Source organism: Phocoena sinus, chromosome 5 (assembly GCF_008692025.1).
Source record: "Phocoena sinus isolate mPhoSin1 chromosome 5, mPhoSin1.pri, whole genome shotgun sequence".
In the NCBI taxonomy this organism is placed as follows: domain Eukaryota; kingdom Metazoa; phylum Chordata; class Mammalia; order Artiodactyla; family Phocoenidae; genus Phocoena; species Phocoena sinus.
This window is the reverse complement of record NC_045767.1, coordinates 43,014,463-43,029,626: the sequence shown is the minus strand read 5'-3', so window position 1 is coordinate 43,029,626 and position 15,164 is coordinate 43,014,463. Positions and strand designations below refer to the sequence as shown.

The following is a 15,164-nucleotide window of genomic DNA, read 5'->3' as shown; positions in this document are numbered from 1 at the left end:
CTTTTCGCTCCGGTTTCTGTTTTTAGCCTCTCGTGCCGAGTACTGTTATCCACCCTCCCGCAGCCGCGTGAAAGTATTTTCTGTAGGGTAAACACGAAGGCCCGGCCATATACCATACATTTTCACTTAAGTAATGAGGAACAAAGTCCCTGGAACCCACCGCGGCTCCGTGCGGTTATTTACACACAGACATGCATATAATAGGTTCCGAGGCGAGCTCCCTTGGTAACCCTGGGCCCGCTCCAAGTCCTCCTGTTTCAGAAAGCGTTTCGTGTGTTGCCGTCGGGACTGCAGTGGGTGGGATTCCTCCCCACCACATTCATTCTGGCATCCCCGCCCCTTTCCCCTAGGGAGACTCTAATTTAAACATTTCCGAAGCTTTATGAATTTCCAAGGGAGAAAGATTTCTCACATCAGGGGGGAAAAGGAGGTTCTGACTCAGCAACAGACTTGTTGAGACTTGCAAAATGGAAGGGGAGAGAGAGCTTTCCATGGTAGAGCTCTTGTTGGAAGCAACAGAAGAGGAACTAAACCTGTGTATTTCCTAAAGAAACATTTTACATAGAGAAAAAAATATATATATGAGGGTCTAGGTAAAGGAATAGCAGAGGGATCCATACTAGTAAGATATGGATTTCATGTTCCTGTTTTGCAATTTTAACTTTTTCTTGGCGTTTAGAGAAGTGAAACTATTGAAAGAATCCTGGAATACAGGCTAATAATCTCAAAAGCAATTGAAAATGGGTTCAGATTCTATTTGATTTGGATTTACAACTGAACTAAAATTAAATAGTGTTATAAATGAGCACACTCTTACTGATGTAGGCAAGAGTGTACACTTTTATGAGTCCTCATTCTCTATTAGTTAAATTTCATCCCCTTTTTACTTTGCTTTTGTTACTTCAGTGTTTCAAATTTATATAAATCAGAATAAATACAGAAGAAAGAGAAAAACATTGCAAGGGGAAAATATATTCCCTGTATAATATTTATGTTTAATATCCTGTCTAATAAACTAAGTTTGACATTGCCTTTAAATAAGGAAAAGGTACTTTTTAAAAACAAGTCATAATCGTTTAGAAATCAGTGGGTACATAGAAAATTGGTTTGAGTTAATAATCTCAAAACCATTTTTAACAATCAAGCAAAATATAATACTGGAGAATTCCTTTTTTATTCTAAATTACAATGTCTAGAAGATAACCTGAGCTCTTTAGAATTAAAAATATAAATGGCCATTTTCACAGCACCTATTGACGTATTACTATTATTCATTAACCTATTTTGCACGGAAAATATTCAGCAACTGAGGCATATAAAGTATTGAAATGAAGAATTTTATTTCTAAGTGAAGTTATATTTGATTGGACTCATTTGCAGATCCAATGACAAATCTTGAAAATGTAGGCACGAAAGTTAGCTCAATCATCCATTAAAATTGCAGTTAGTGCAATGTAAGAAGAGAGAGCATACGTTTAAAAGCTAAATGGTGCCATTCTGGGCTGAAGTTTGAATAAAAACAAGATTTCTTAGTGTGCTGAGACTGGTTTTGTTTTAGAGCATTTAGAGCTCTCCAAAAAGGAAAAAGCCATCAAGTTTGGTATTGTGTAATAAGGTCAAACTCCATATTAAGTACACTAAATTCTGAAGTTCCACTGCCAGATCCTCTACTCACTGCTTTAACATCTGAGAGAGTGTTGTGAGGGTCCTGCTTTTTATAGCAAAGAAAGTTATATTATGAAATCTAAAACTTTTAAGCTGGTGAGTGTCCCATCATTGAAAATATTCCAACATAAAGGTTTCCTATAGTGGAGGTAGGAGTGGGTGGGAGAAGAGGGGTTGTGGACCTCTAGCAGGTCTAAAGCCAAGTTCTTATGAATCTATATTCTAATCATATTTACATGAAAATGTTAATTGTATGGCCAGTAACTCGTTCCCTGAGTTTAATTTGACTGTCCCTTGTTCATTTCCTCCCACTGCCCTGGGCCAGTGTGTTTAAAAATATTTTGCTGCAACCCAGGACACACACATACACCTGAAATAAAGCTTTTATTAAGCAATTCTTACTCTTGATACATGCAACAAGCTCTTTTAAAATTTTACTTTTTAAAAGAATTGTTTTTTAAAAGAATTGATCACTGAATTGATCTCAAATCACTAAGCTGATTTTAAGACTCACATTTAGGTCATGAGCTGAAATTGAAGAACACTGTCATAGAAGACTATTTCACACTTTCTCTATCTTAAAGCCTCCTCACACCTTCTTCTGTCCTCACTCTCAGCTGCTGAGCTGGCTTTCTATTCCACTGAGAAACTAGAAGCAGTTAAAATCTTCCCCAGGTCCTCACGACTCCCTTTTCTAGTCACTGCCTCTGTCCCTGTACACCTCACCTTCCTTCCTGGTATGTGGAAGGCCTGTCCATGCCCCACCTTCCCGTCTAAGGCCAGCCCCTCTGCCGGTACACCAGCTCCTCCTCCCACTTGCTCAGGACACAGCTTCATAGACACTCCAAATTTAACAGGCCCCAAATTGAACTCCCCACCTTGTTAATTCCCATCTGGGTAAGTACCACTCCATTGCTGTAGTTGCTTAGGCCAAAAACCTTGGAGTCGTTCTTGACTTCTATTTTTGTTACAGGATATCCAAGCCATCATTACATACTGCTTTGTCCTACCTTTAATTTATAACCAGAATCCAACTACCTCTCACCACTCCCACCTCAAGCAACCTGGCCCAGGCCACCATTTCTTCTGCCCTGGATTGTTGCTCTCAACTCCTAACTAGTTTCCCAGCTTCTGATCTTGTCTACAGTCTATTCTCCATGAAGCAGCTGGAATGCTCCTTTCAGACAGATCACATCATCTCCTCTGATGAAATACTTATACTTATCAGAATAAAAGTCAAAACATTTTCAGTAACCGAAAGGTTCTTCATGTTTGCCTCCTGCCCCTACTAATCCCTCTGACAACTTCCACCCCACAATAGAATGCTTATTTCTTTAATGTGCAAGGCCAAGTCGGCCCCAGGGGCTTTGCTCGTGCAATTCCCATTGTCTGGAATGCTTGTCCTCCTCAATACCAACAGGGCTCACTCTATCAGTTTTCTCATCTCTCTCTCTCACTTCTTTTAGGTCTCTGCTTAAGCTCACTCTTCTCAGTGATATCTTTCCTGGCCGCCATTGTAAAACAGCAGCACCCTCCCTCCATTCCAGCCTCCTTCTCCCCCTGTAGGTGGTTTGATTTTTCTCCATCTGGCCCACTATGTACTTAAATTGTTTATCTGTCCTCCCTATTAGTTCACAAGCTGCATAAGGGAAGATACATTGTTTTGTTCACAGTTGCATCCTCAGCACCTAGAACAATCCTGGCACACAGTAGGCACCCAAGAGTTGTCAAATGCATGCACTGAATGAAGGCATCGTGGAATTAACAAATAGCAGTTTTAAGAACTAATAGCTATAAATATACTGTAGTAATATGAGAGTCCATTTATCAGTTGCTTGTTTGTTGGCAAGAGCTATCCAAACACCACCCAGATGCTCTTAGGAATTATAAGCAAGGCAAGATAGTTACAGGCATTGACAGGATATGTGAGCGAGGACAGACAGGGCAGCTCAGGATTTTAACACAAGGGAATAGATAAACCTGGACTCCAAGAGGCAAGACTTCTGTCTTAGGAACGTGGAGAAGGACGTAGCCTCCAGCACAGGGATTCATTACAGGAACTTGAGCAAAGACAGGGAATCAAGACTCCAGCTCATAGAAACAGTGAACCAGTTTAGGCAGCATGGCAATGAGGCCAATTTGATGCTGAGCCTCCATGATGCTGGTTTCTTATTGCTGCCCAGCCTGTGAATGTGTCTGACCCCACAGGATGGGAAAGGATTAGTCATTAGGTGGGAGCTCATTAGTCTTGGCTTTGGGTTGGAGGAAAAAATAGAACTTAAGGTCTAGATTGACCCTGTCCAACTTCAGGGTGCTTTATTGACACAGTATCCCAGTGTAACACCATCTTCAATTACTTCTGGTTCTTCCTCCACTTTTCTAAACCTTCCTTCATTCTCTCCTCTACCTTCCTCTCTCTTTACATATCCCTTTTATGTTGGAGTTCCTTAGCTTATATTCTTGGTCTTCTTCTCTACTTCTACATATTCTTTCTAAGTGACCTTATCCACTATCATGTGTTCACATATCATCTGTCTCAGACCCATGAATTCAATGTGTCCATACCTGAACTTACTGTCTTCTCCCAAACCCACTCCTCCTCTTTGCTCCCTATCTGGCTGATGTCATCATCACAGAACCAGTTTCTCAAGCTGGAAACTTGTTATCCTCTTCTTCCCTCTCTCACCCTCCAAAAACAATTGCTTACTATACTCTGTCAGTTCTGCTGCAGAAATGTTTCTCAAAGGTAGACCCCTTAGCCCTTTCTCTTACCCAAGTCTTAGCTCTGGATTTTTTCTCTGTCCTGCTCTAGTGCACAGCCTCTTAGCTGGCTTCCCTACCAGTTCCTCTTCTGAATCTCTTCCCTTTAATAGTCCCAAAAAAACAACTATGATCCTGTTATACTGTCCTGTCAATAATCACTCTCTAGCTTCCACAGTATCAAGTCCAAACTTGCTAGTAGACAGGACCCTTCAGAACTTATTTGCAACTTGCTACTTTGCCTTTATCACCTGTCACTCTCCATATTACCAGATTCTCTGAATCAGCCATGTCATTTCATAATTCTGGGCCTTTGCATATGATGTTTCTAGTTCCTGGAATGCCTCTTTCCATCAGCTAATGCTTCCTTTCCTTTCAAGACCCAGTCCAAATGCCATAGCCTTTCCTGACTCCCCCTGGACAGTGAGTTGAGGCCTGTTCTTCGCTCTTAACATTGTCGTAATAATTTTTTTTACTGTTATAACGTGTCATATGGACATAACAAGGAAACAATTATGTTTCCTTGGCTATCTTCCCTTTTAGACTGTGGTTTTCTTTATGTATCTCTGCATCTTTCTTGCCTGCCACAGTACCTGGAACATGGTTCCCAATAAATTTTTATTGATTATTAATTGCCCAATTAATGCTGTAGGAAGGATGAAAGGAATGAGAGAAAGAAGAAAGGAAGGCAAAGAAGAGGGAGGGAGGGAAGGAGGAAAGTGTTTCCAAAGCACACTTAAAAGGAGATGTACCATTTTCCAGAAAACTGTAGCATTATTGAGTTATGGTTGCTGGAGGAACAAAAAATAAAACAAACAGATCATAACGAATAACAAAAAAAAAATCTCACTTCCCTTCCCAGCATTTTCTTTGATAATACTAAACTGAAAGCTCCATTCTTGTTATTACAATCTTCATTCTGCTTACTCTGCCATTCCATTTTGACAAAGGAAAGTATCTAGAATCTTCCCCTGATGATAAAGTGTAGCCCCCAAACACAATAAAAGGTTTTCCAGATGGTGTTACCCTTTTTGAAGCCTGGGAGATTTGTCATTCAACTCCAGTGTTCCCGTATAGGGAAGAAGCCTTCAGTCTCTCCAGTAATTCCTGCCATGATGCTATTGGGCTACTTATGTAGACTGACTTAATTGTTCCATTCTCACCTTTTATCTTTAGGACTAGTCAACTTGATTAGATTACAAATCGTTGGAGACAGTGGCCTTATATATTTATTTTCCTAGTTCTTCTTGATTCTTTTATGTATCCATTAACTATCGAGTGCTTACTATGTGCCAGACACTGCCAGGCACTGGGGATACAGCTATGAACAAAACAGAAGACACATATATTATTCTGTGCATAGTCAGAGATACTGTAAATAAATGTTTGCTGTTGATACTAGTTATGATAATTCCCAGCCCTAATTATCTTGACAGATTCATGAACAGTGAGATTCGAGGCTGAAACTGACCTACTAAATTGGAGTCCTACATGCTGCAACATCGCCTTGCTAGTCTGGTCATGGGTGGAGACCTGGGATGCATGTGGGATATAGAGGTAAGGAAAATTCATCAAGAAGGCAGAAGAAACCACACACTGAAACACATTGTAGTGCTGGCTTGCAATGAGATTTTCATTTGTTTTCTCCCATACTTGTCACAATATATTTTGTGAGTAGATAAAGCAAAAGTAAATAATATTTCTATTTTACAGTTGGAAAACCAAAACCCAGGAACAAAATAATTTGCCACAGGTAGTTTCCATAGCCTGGGCTTAATGCCTCCATCTCCCCATTTCTCGGTCTCCTGCTTCATTACTTGGACATAAGGCTATCACCTAAAATACGCAACATATTTGAGCAAAACAGAGCTACGGTGACAAGCCCTAAAAACACTACGGTGACAAGCCCTAAAAACACTGGTGGCTAGTCTACCAAAGGATAAAGGATGGAAAGGATAACCCTTGAAGCATTCTCAGTAACACCTAACTAAATGAATAACAATTGGCAGTAGTGACTCAGAGTGAAAGCATCTTATTTTCAAAATTCATATCCCATGAAAATTCAGAAATAGTCCTCAAATGTGCTTACTCATTCTTCTCCTATTAGAAGAATGAGGTCTGACAGTATATATTTGATATACTGCATTTAACTCTTTTCTTTCATATTCTGGAAAGCTAAGTCTTTTTATTGATAAATTATTCTATGCAGAGAAAAGTGAAGATGCATTTTGACTAAATACTTAGCCTTTATATAGATGAAGGGTGTTACATCTATCAAATTTGATCTTAGAAGATTAAAATTTGTAAATGTTTATTTTAGAGACTATGAATGTTCAATAAAAAAGCAAAAAAGGAGGTTTACTTGGTAGGAGGCATTGATATAAGCCTTTGTGCAAAGGCTGATTAAGTGTAACGACGGTGGATGGAAAGCTTTCTGAAGAAAGGGGGTGGTTTGATTTTAGACCAGATTTGTACATCAACCTGATTGCTATCAATTTACTTTTACCCACTGTCTACTTTTTGTCTACATAGTAGTCTAGGAGTTTATGTCGCCTTGCTTCCAAGCTTCATTTATAAAGTGTACATCATTGTATTAAGTTTGCAGACCATATTCCATAACAATACAAAGAAAAATAGATGTCAATTTTCAATAGAAAAATTATAGGTAAACTTTTATGAAAAAAACTTTAGAAGATTTTCATAAAGGCATAAATCATTCATATGAAAATGCTTATGTTTTAGGCTGCTCCATATTTAACTCACATTAAGGGACATGGAGGAGGGGTATGTTGGACACAGTGGGGCCTATGGAGTCAGAGACCTGACGTTTAGTCCCAAGTCTTTCTGTTACTGTGTAACTTCAGCAGTTAAGCCTTGGGAACCTCAATTTTCTCATCTTTGAAGTGAAGGAAGCAATGACCGTCATCTGTGAAGTGGGAATTGTGAAGATGATTAGCAATATTTTATTTTATTTTTTTTTAAATTTTTTTTGTGAAAAAGTTGTACTAAGTGAAATCCCCACCAGCAATATCAGACTCTGTAGGATTCCCCATATGCACACCCACACTGGAAATTCTCAGTAGTTTATTGTTTGTTTGTTTTTAACATCTTTATTGGAGTATAATTGCTTTACAATGGTGGGTTAGTATCTGCTTTATAACAAAGTGAATCAGTTATATATATACATATGTCCCCATATCTCTTCCCTCTTGCATCTCCCTCCCTCCTACCCTCCCTATCCCACCCCTCTAGGTGGTCACAAACCACCGAGCTGATCTCCCTGTGCTATGCGGCTGCTTCCCACTAGCTATCTATTTTACATTTGGTAGTGTATACATGTCCATGCCACTCTCTCACTTTGTCACAGCTTACCCTTCCCCCTCCCCATATCCTCAAGTCCATTCTCTAGTAGGTCTGTGTCTTTATTCCCGTCTTACCCCTAGGTTCTTCATGACCTTTTTTTTTTTCTTAGATTCCATATATATGTGTTAGCATATGGTATTTGTTTTTCTCTTTCTGACTTACTTCACTCTGTATGACAGGCTCTAGGTCCATCCACCTCACCACAAATAACTCAATTTCGTTCCTTTTTATGGCTGAGTAATATTCCATTGTATATATGTGCCACATCTTCTTTATCCATTCATCTGTTGATAGACACTTAGGTTGCTTCCATGTCCTGGCTATTGTAAATAGAGCTGCAATGAACATTTTGGTACATGATTCTTTTTGAATTATGGTTTTCTCAGGGTATATGCCCAGTAGTGGGATTGCTGGGTCATATGGTAGTTCTATTTGTAGTTTTTTAAGGAACATCCATACTGTTCTCCATAGTGGCTGAACCAATTCACATTCCCACCAGCAGTGCAGGAGTGTTCCCTTTTCTCCACACCCTCTCCAGCATTTATTTTTTCTAGATTTTTTGATGATGGCCATTCTGACCGGTGTGAGATGATATCTCATTGTAGTTTTGATCTGCATTTCTCTAATGATTAACGATGTTGAGCATTTTTTCATGTGTTTGTTGGCAATCTGTATAACTTCTTTGGAGAAATGTCTATTTAGGTCTTCTGCCCATTTTTGGATTGAGTTGTTTGTCTTTTTTGTTATTGAGCTGCATGAGCTGCTTTAAATTTTGGAGATTAATCCTTTGTCAGTTGCTTCATTTGCAAATATTTTCTCCCATTCTGAGGGTTGTCTTTGGTCTTGTTTATGGTTTCCTTTGCTGTGCAAAAGCTTTTAAGTTTCATTAGGTCCCATTTGTTTATTTTTGTTTTTCTTTCCATTTCTCTAGGAGGTGGGTCAAAAAGGATCTTGCTGTGATTTATGTCATGGAGTGTTCTGCCTATGTTTTCCTCTAAGAGTTTGATAGTGTCTGGCCTCACATTTAGGTGTTTAGTCCATTTTGAGTTTATTTTTGTGTATGGTGTTAGGGATGTTCTAATTTCATACTTTTACATGTACCTGTCCAGTTTTCCCAGCACCACTTTACAGACAAGCAAAAGCTGCGAGAGTTCAGCACCACCAAACCAGCTTTACAACAAATGCTAAAGGAACTTCTCTAGGCAAGAAACACAAGAGAAGGAAAAGACCTACAATAACAAACCCAAAACAATTAAGTAAATGGGAATAGGAGCATAGATATCAATAATTACCTTAAATGTAAATGGATTAAATGCTCCCAGCAAAAGGCACAGACTGGCTGAATAGATACAAAAACAAGACCTGTATATATGCTGTCTACAAGAGACCCACTTCAGATCTAGGGACACATACAAACTGAAAGTGAGGGGATGGAAAAAGATATTCCCTGCAAATGGAAATCAAAAGAAAGCTGGAGGGCTTCCCTGGTGGCGTGGTGGTTGAGAGTCTGCCTGCCGATGCAGGGGACACGGGTTCGTGCCCCGGTCTGGGAAGATTCCACATGCCGTGGAGCGGCTGGGCCCGTGAGCCATGGCTGCTGAGCCTGCGTGTCCGGAGCCTGTGCTCCACAATGGGAGAGGCCACAACAGTGAGAGGCCCACGTACCGCAAAAAAAAAAAAAAAAGTAAGCTGGAGTAGCAATTCTCATATCAGACAAAATAGACTTTAAAATAAAGACTATTACAAGAGGCAAAGAAGGACAGTACATAATGATCAAGGGATCGATCCAAGAAGAAGATATAACAATTGTAAATATTTATGTACCCAACATAGGAGCACCTCAATACATAAGGCAAATACTAACAGCCATAAAAGGGGAAATCGACCGGAACACAATCATAGTAGGGGACTTTAACACCCCACTTTCACCAATGGACAGATCATCCAAAATGAAATAAATAAGGAAACACAAGCTTTAAATGATGCATTAAACAAGATGGACTTAATTGATATTTATAGGACATTCCATCCAAAAACAACAGAATACACATTTTTCTCAAGTGCTCATGGAACATTCTCCAGGATAGATCATATCTTGGGTCGCAAATCAAGCCTTGGTAAATTTAAGCAATATTTTAAATGGAGAGTAGTACACTGGTAGTCCTGTGGGGGGCAGGGGGGGTTGATAACAAAAACAAAAAATTACCAAAAACATGCAAATGGATGGTGGTAATGGTAGTAAAATCCCATTAACAGAAATGGAAGGATAAGTCCAAATGAAAAATGGAAAAGTTGAGGAGGCTAAATTCTTCCTACATTTGAAAGGAAGAAAGAAATTCTAAAAGTTAAATATCTTCAATGACTATTTAATCTCTAAGGAAAACCAGTGATGTAAACAGGGCAAACTCAGCCTTTACGGGCAGAACTGAATTCCAATACTAGTTCTGACACCTACAGGGTGGAGTGTGTTAACCTGGGCAGGTTAACCATTGTCAGTCTGTTTTCTCCTCTGATAAATAACATGAAAAATACCTAACGCCATGAGAGCACTGGTCTTGAAACTAGGATCCATCCGGATCATCTCAGTCCAATAAAATATATTGTGAGCTACAAATGCAGGCTACATATATAATGTGAAATCTCTTAGAAGCCACACTGAAAAAAAGAAAAGAAGTGGGTGAAGTTAACTTGAGTAATATACTTTTTAACTCAGTATATGCAAAATATTATTTCATCATGTAATCGATATAGAAGTTATTACTGAATTTGCAGCATCTATTGAGATCATTGTGGTTTATTCTGTTAATATAATGTATTGCACTGATTGAGTTTCAAATGTTAAACCAATCATTCATATATATATATATATATATATATATATATATATATATATATATATGATTACACGTATGACCAAGAGGAATTTCTTCCAGAAATGCAAGCAAGATTGGTTTAACATCTGAAAAAAAAAATAATATATATATATATATATATATATATATATATATATATATTGCTGGATTTGGATTGCTAGTATTTTGTTGAGGATATTTACATCTGTATTTGTAGGGACTATTGATCTGTAGCTTTCTTTTCTTATCATGTCTTTGTCCTGTTTTGGTCTTAAGGTAATACTGGTCTCATAGAATGCGTTGGGAAGTGTTCCTTCCCCTTCTAAATCTTTGTAAGAGCGTCTGAAGGATTGACATTAATTCTTTTTTAAACGTGTGGTAGAATTCACTAGTGAAGCCATCTAGACCTAGACTTTTCTTTGTGCGAAGATTTAAAATTGCTAATGAAATATCTTTACTTGTTTTAAGTCTATTTGGATTTTTAATTTTTTCAGTTTCAGTTGTTTGTGTTTTTCTAGGAATTTATCCATTTCACCTGGGTTATCTAATTTGATGTCATATGATTATTCATAGTATTCCCTTACAATCCTTTTTAGTTCTGTGAGGTTAGTACTGAGGTCCCCTCTTTTATTCCTTATTTCGGTAATCTGGGTCCTTACTTTTTTTTCTTGGCCAGGCTAGTTGAAGTTTAATTTTGTTGATCTTTTTCAAATCACTAACTTTTGATTTCATTGATGTTCACTATTATTTTTATTCTTTATTTTATTTATTTGTGATCTAATCTTTATTATTTTCTTCCTTCTGCTTGCTTGTTTTAGCTTATTCTTCTTTTTCTAGTTTCTTAAGGTAGAAGTTCAGGTTATCAATTTGAGATCTTTATTCCTCTTATACTTATAGGCATTATAGCTATAAGTTTCCCTCTGACTGCTGTTTGAGCTGCATCTCATGAGTTTTGGTATGTGTGGTTTTATTTTCATTTATCTCAAATTATTTTGTAATTTGCATTGTGATTTATTCTTTGACTCAATTGTTATTTAGGAGAGTTTTATTTAATTTTCACATATCTGTGAATTTCTCAAATTTCCTTCTATTATTATGACTTTTCATTTCATTCCATTGTGGTCAAAGAACACTGTATAATTTAAATACTTTTAAATTTATTGAGGTTTGTTTTATGGCCTCCTAACATATACTCCTAACATATCCTGGAAAATGTTCCATATGCACTTGAGAAGAATGTATATTCTGCTTGTTGTTGATTGGAGTGTTCTGTAGAAGTCTGTTATATTTAGTTGGTTTACAGTGTTTACGTTTTCCGTTTCCTTGTTGATCTGCCTGGTTGTTCTACCCATTGTTGAAAGTGAGGTGTTGAAGTTTTCAAATATTATTGTTGAATTGTCTATATCACTTTTTAATGTATGTATTTTACGTCATGTTTTGGGGCACTCTCTCGTTAGATGCATTATGCTTATATTTATTTTGTCTTCATGACGGACTGACCCTTTTATTATTATGTCCTTTTTTGTCACTAGTAACAAAATTTGTCTCTAAGTCTATTTTGCCTTATACTACTATAGCCACTTCAGCTCTATTTTGGATACTCTTTGTATGGGATATATTTTTCAATCCTTTTACTTTCAACTTATTGTGTCTTTGAATCAATTATGTCTCTTGTGATGGCATGTAGTTGGACCACGTTTGCTTCATTTGACCATTCTCTGGCTTTTGACTGCACAGAGACACACATTCTTATTAGAGGAATGATATTATCATTATTTCATAAACTGTATACTCATTGCTTTATTACAGATTTGATACTGAGAGCTAACATATTGCTTTACCTTTTTTTATAATTTATGAAAATGGATTAATTATTCATATTAGATCTATATTATTTTAACCTTGACTACTTTTTATAATCTGTCTTACAGGATTCATTTTGCAACTTATTTCTCATTGTTTTTATAATGTTTCTTGCAATGCTTATTAACATATGTATTTGAATTGAAATAATAAAAGCGGAATTTTTCTGAAAGTGTAATTCGGCTTATTGTTTGCCATGGATATTTTTGTAAATTGACCTAAATATACAGCTCCACAGTTTTGATATAATATATATGTATAAAATCCAGGAAGAAAGTATAGTGGAAATGTGAGTTGAAATAGACAAAGAAAAGGCCTAAAATTTCCAAATATTACAAAATAGTTTTTCATATATTTTTAAATAGCTGGTCTTGAGTATTAAATTATTATAATATTCAAATTTCATTTAATACATTTAAAATGATATAGTAATTATATTTAAAGTGACAATATTAAATATATATTGAAAATTATATCCTTTGTGACAATGTAAACTTATGATAAAAAATTTAGATACCTTAAAATGTACAAGACATTTAAAACTGTTCAAAAATACATGATATTGTTTAAATGTTCAAAATGTCTTCGGGTGATTCTCGAGGAAAAATGTTTGAAGACCAGGTCAAAGAACAAAGGCACTCTAAATTCATCACCTCTGGTTGCCTTTTTTACTTCTATATTCCCAGTGCCAATCACATCTCCATGACTGAGTGACTGAATGAATGTCCTGAATGGATAACATTACAAATTACACACTTGCTGCCTAGAGAAAGGATGACCCTGGAGGTGGATTTTTCCCTCTCTAGGCTAGATAATTATTAGTTGGTAGGTAGAGAGAGCGGGGTCCTGATGGAAATGAGGAAAGGATACCTACACTCCTGACTTGATAAGACAGCCTTGGGTGAGTAACTTTACCCTTGTCAGACTCCAGCAAAATGAGAGAAAGATTGATACCTAGACTTAAGGGAACTCAATGAAGTATTATATTGAGATCCATTTATAACAATTATCTTGAATTCTATAAGCATTTTCTGAGAATCTACTTTTCCATCACTGCTAGGCACTGGGCATGCAAGGAAGAAGACAGAGTATAAAGAAGTCTACTGAAGCAGGATAAGTGGTGTAAGAGAAACATTAATGTATAGGTTGAATTATTTGAAATTACTGTTATTTGGCCATTTTTGGCCTACCAAAAATAAGGTAAATCATATGGTTCAATCTACACGGTATGTGTAAATCTAGGATAAAGAGCAAGAAATCCTGAGGGATTCTGGTTAATCAGGGAAAGCAATATGTAGTCATTGACATTTGAGCTGGACATTGAAGGATGAAAAAGAAGGATGGTGGATGGATAGCTGGCAGATAGGATATCTGAGATAACAGGATCAAAACAAGAGCAAGAGTAGAGAGAATTAGAAGGTACATGTGTGTTCTGGAAAGGTACATTGGGTTTCCTTTTTGTTGAGGCCTGAGAACTGTGAATAAAATAGAAAGGAGCCCGAGATTTGAGTTAAGAGTCCTGTAGGCCTAAGAAAATGCTGTTGAGTCAGTAATGGTAAGCCACTGAAGGCTTACCACAGGGAGTACTGTGAACAGATATAAGCTTTAGAATAACTCAGGTGGGTGAATGGGGAATGAGTGATGGGTAGGGAGGTTGAGACTGGAGGCCCAGAGATGCATAGGAAGCTCCTGCAACGTCAAGATGAACGCAGTAGATGTGTGTATGGGTTGAGAAATGGGGCATGCTTCTCAGACAAATTTATCATGGTTTGGTCATTGATTAGGTTGAGAGATTAGTTGTAAGAGGTATAGGTTCAGGAGTGGAGGAAGGGAGTAAGCTACTTGGGGATATCCTGCAGTGAGGGTAGAGTTCTGCGCTATGGGTCTTAGCTCTGAAAGTAGATGCAGTTATCAGGGGAATTTGCCTAGGAAGAACAGGGAAACAGAGGAAGGCAGAAGGACAGAACAGGGGATTAGGAATGGATCTGTGCCCTGTGCTTAACCACATTTTATCTTCATCACAACACTTGTTTACCTCAGTGTCTACCCTTCGCACATCTGTGAGACCTCCAAAGGTGGGAATTAGATCTTGTCTATTCTTCAGCATTCTCAAAGCTCATACATAGTCAAGGAATAGATACTTAAAAAAGTCCTTGCTATTTAGCACAGGGAGCTCTACTCAATATTCTGTAATAACCTATATGGGAAAAGAATCTGAAAAAGAATGGTTATATGCATATGTATAACTGAATAATTTTGCTGTACACCTGAAACTAACATAACATTGTAAATCAACTATAATATAAAATAAAAACTAAATTTAAAAATGTCCTTGCTGAATCAGATCTTAACGTTTTATGGAATGTTTTCTAGGTTCTTGTCATTAAGTGCCATACAGGTGTCCTTCCATTTCATATTTCACAGAGGGGGAAACAGAAGCATGCACTTGTTCAAGGTCACAATTAGTGGGTGGGAGCCTGGATTTGAACTCAGGCAGTCTAACACCAGAGGCTGCTGGCACAAAACTCCCATGCATGCTCTGGAATGAATAGTCAGAGTGACATCCGTTTGGCACTTTACAGTTTAGGGTTGCTCTCATAGTCAGTTCTAATATCCTCAAAGTAACTTGCTGAGATGGAGGGAGGGGAAAATCTTATTATT

At 37.5% G+C, this 15,164-nt stretch overlaps 1 long non-coding RNA gene across 2 annotated transcripts in view; it reads left to right on the top strand.

Annotated features, from left to right (window-relative positions):
* Positions 1-15,164, top strand: part of LOC116754217 — a 52,540-nt gene that overhangs the window by 3,120 nt on the left and 34,256 nt on the right. For both annotated transcript variants that reach the window (XR_004349985.1, XR_004349986.1), the window contains exon 2: positions 5,862-5,982. This is a non-coding gene — a long non-coding RNA (uncharacterized LOC116754217). The remainder of the gene's footprint in view (positions 1-5,861; positions 5,983-15,164) is intronic.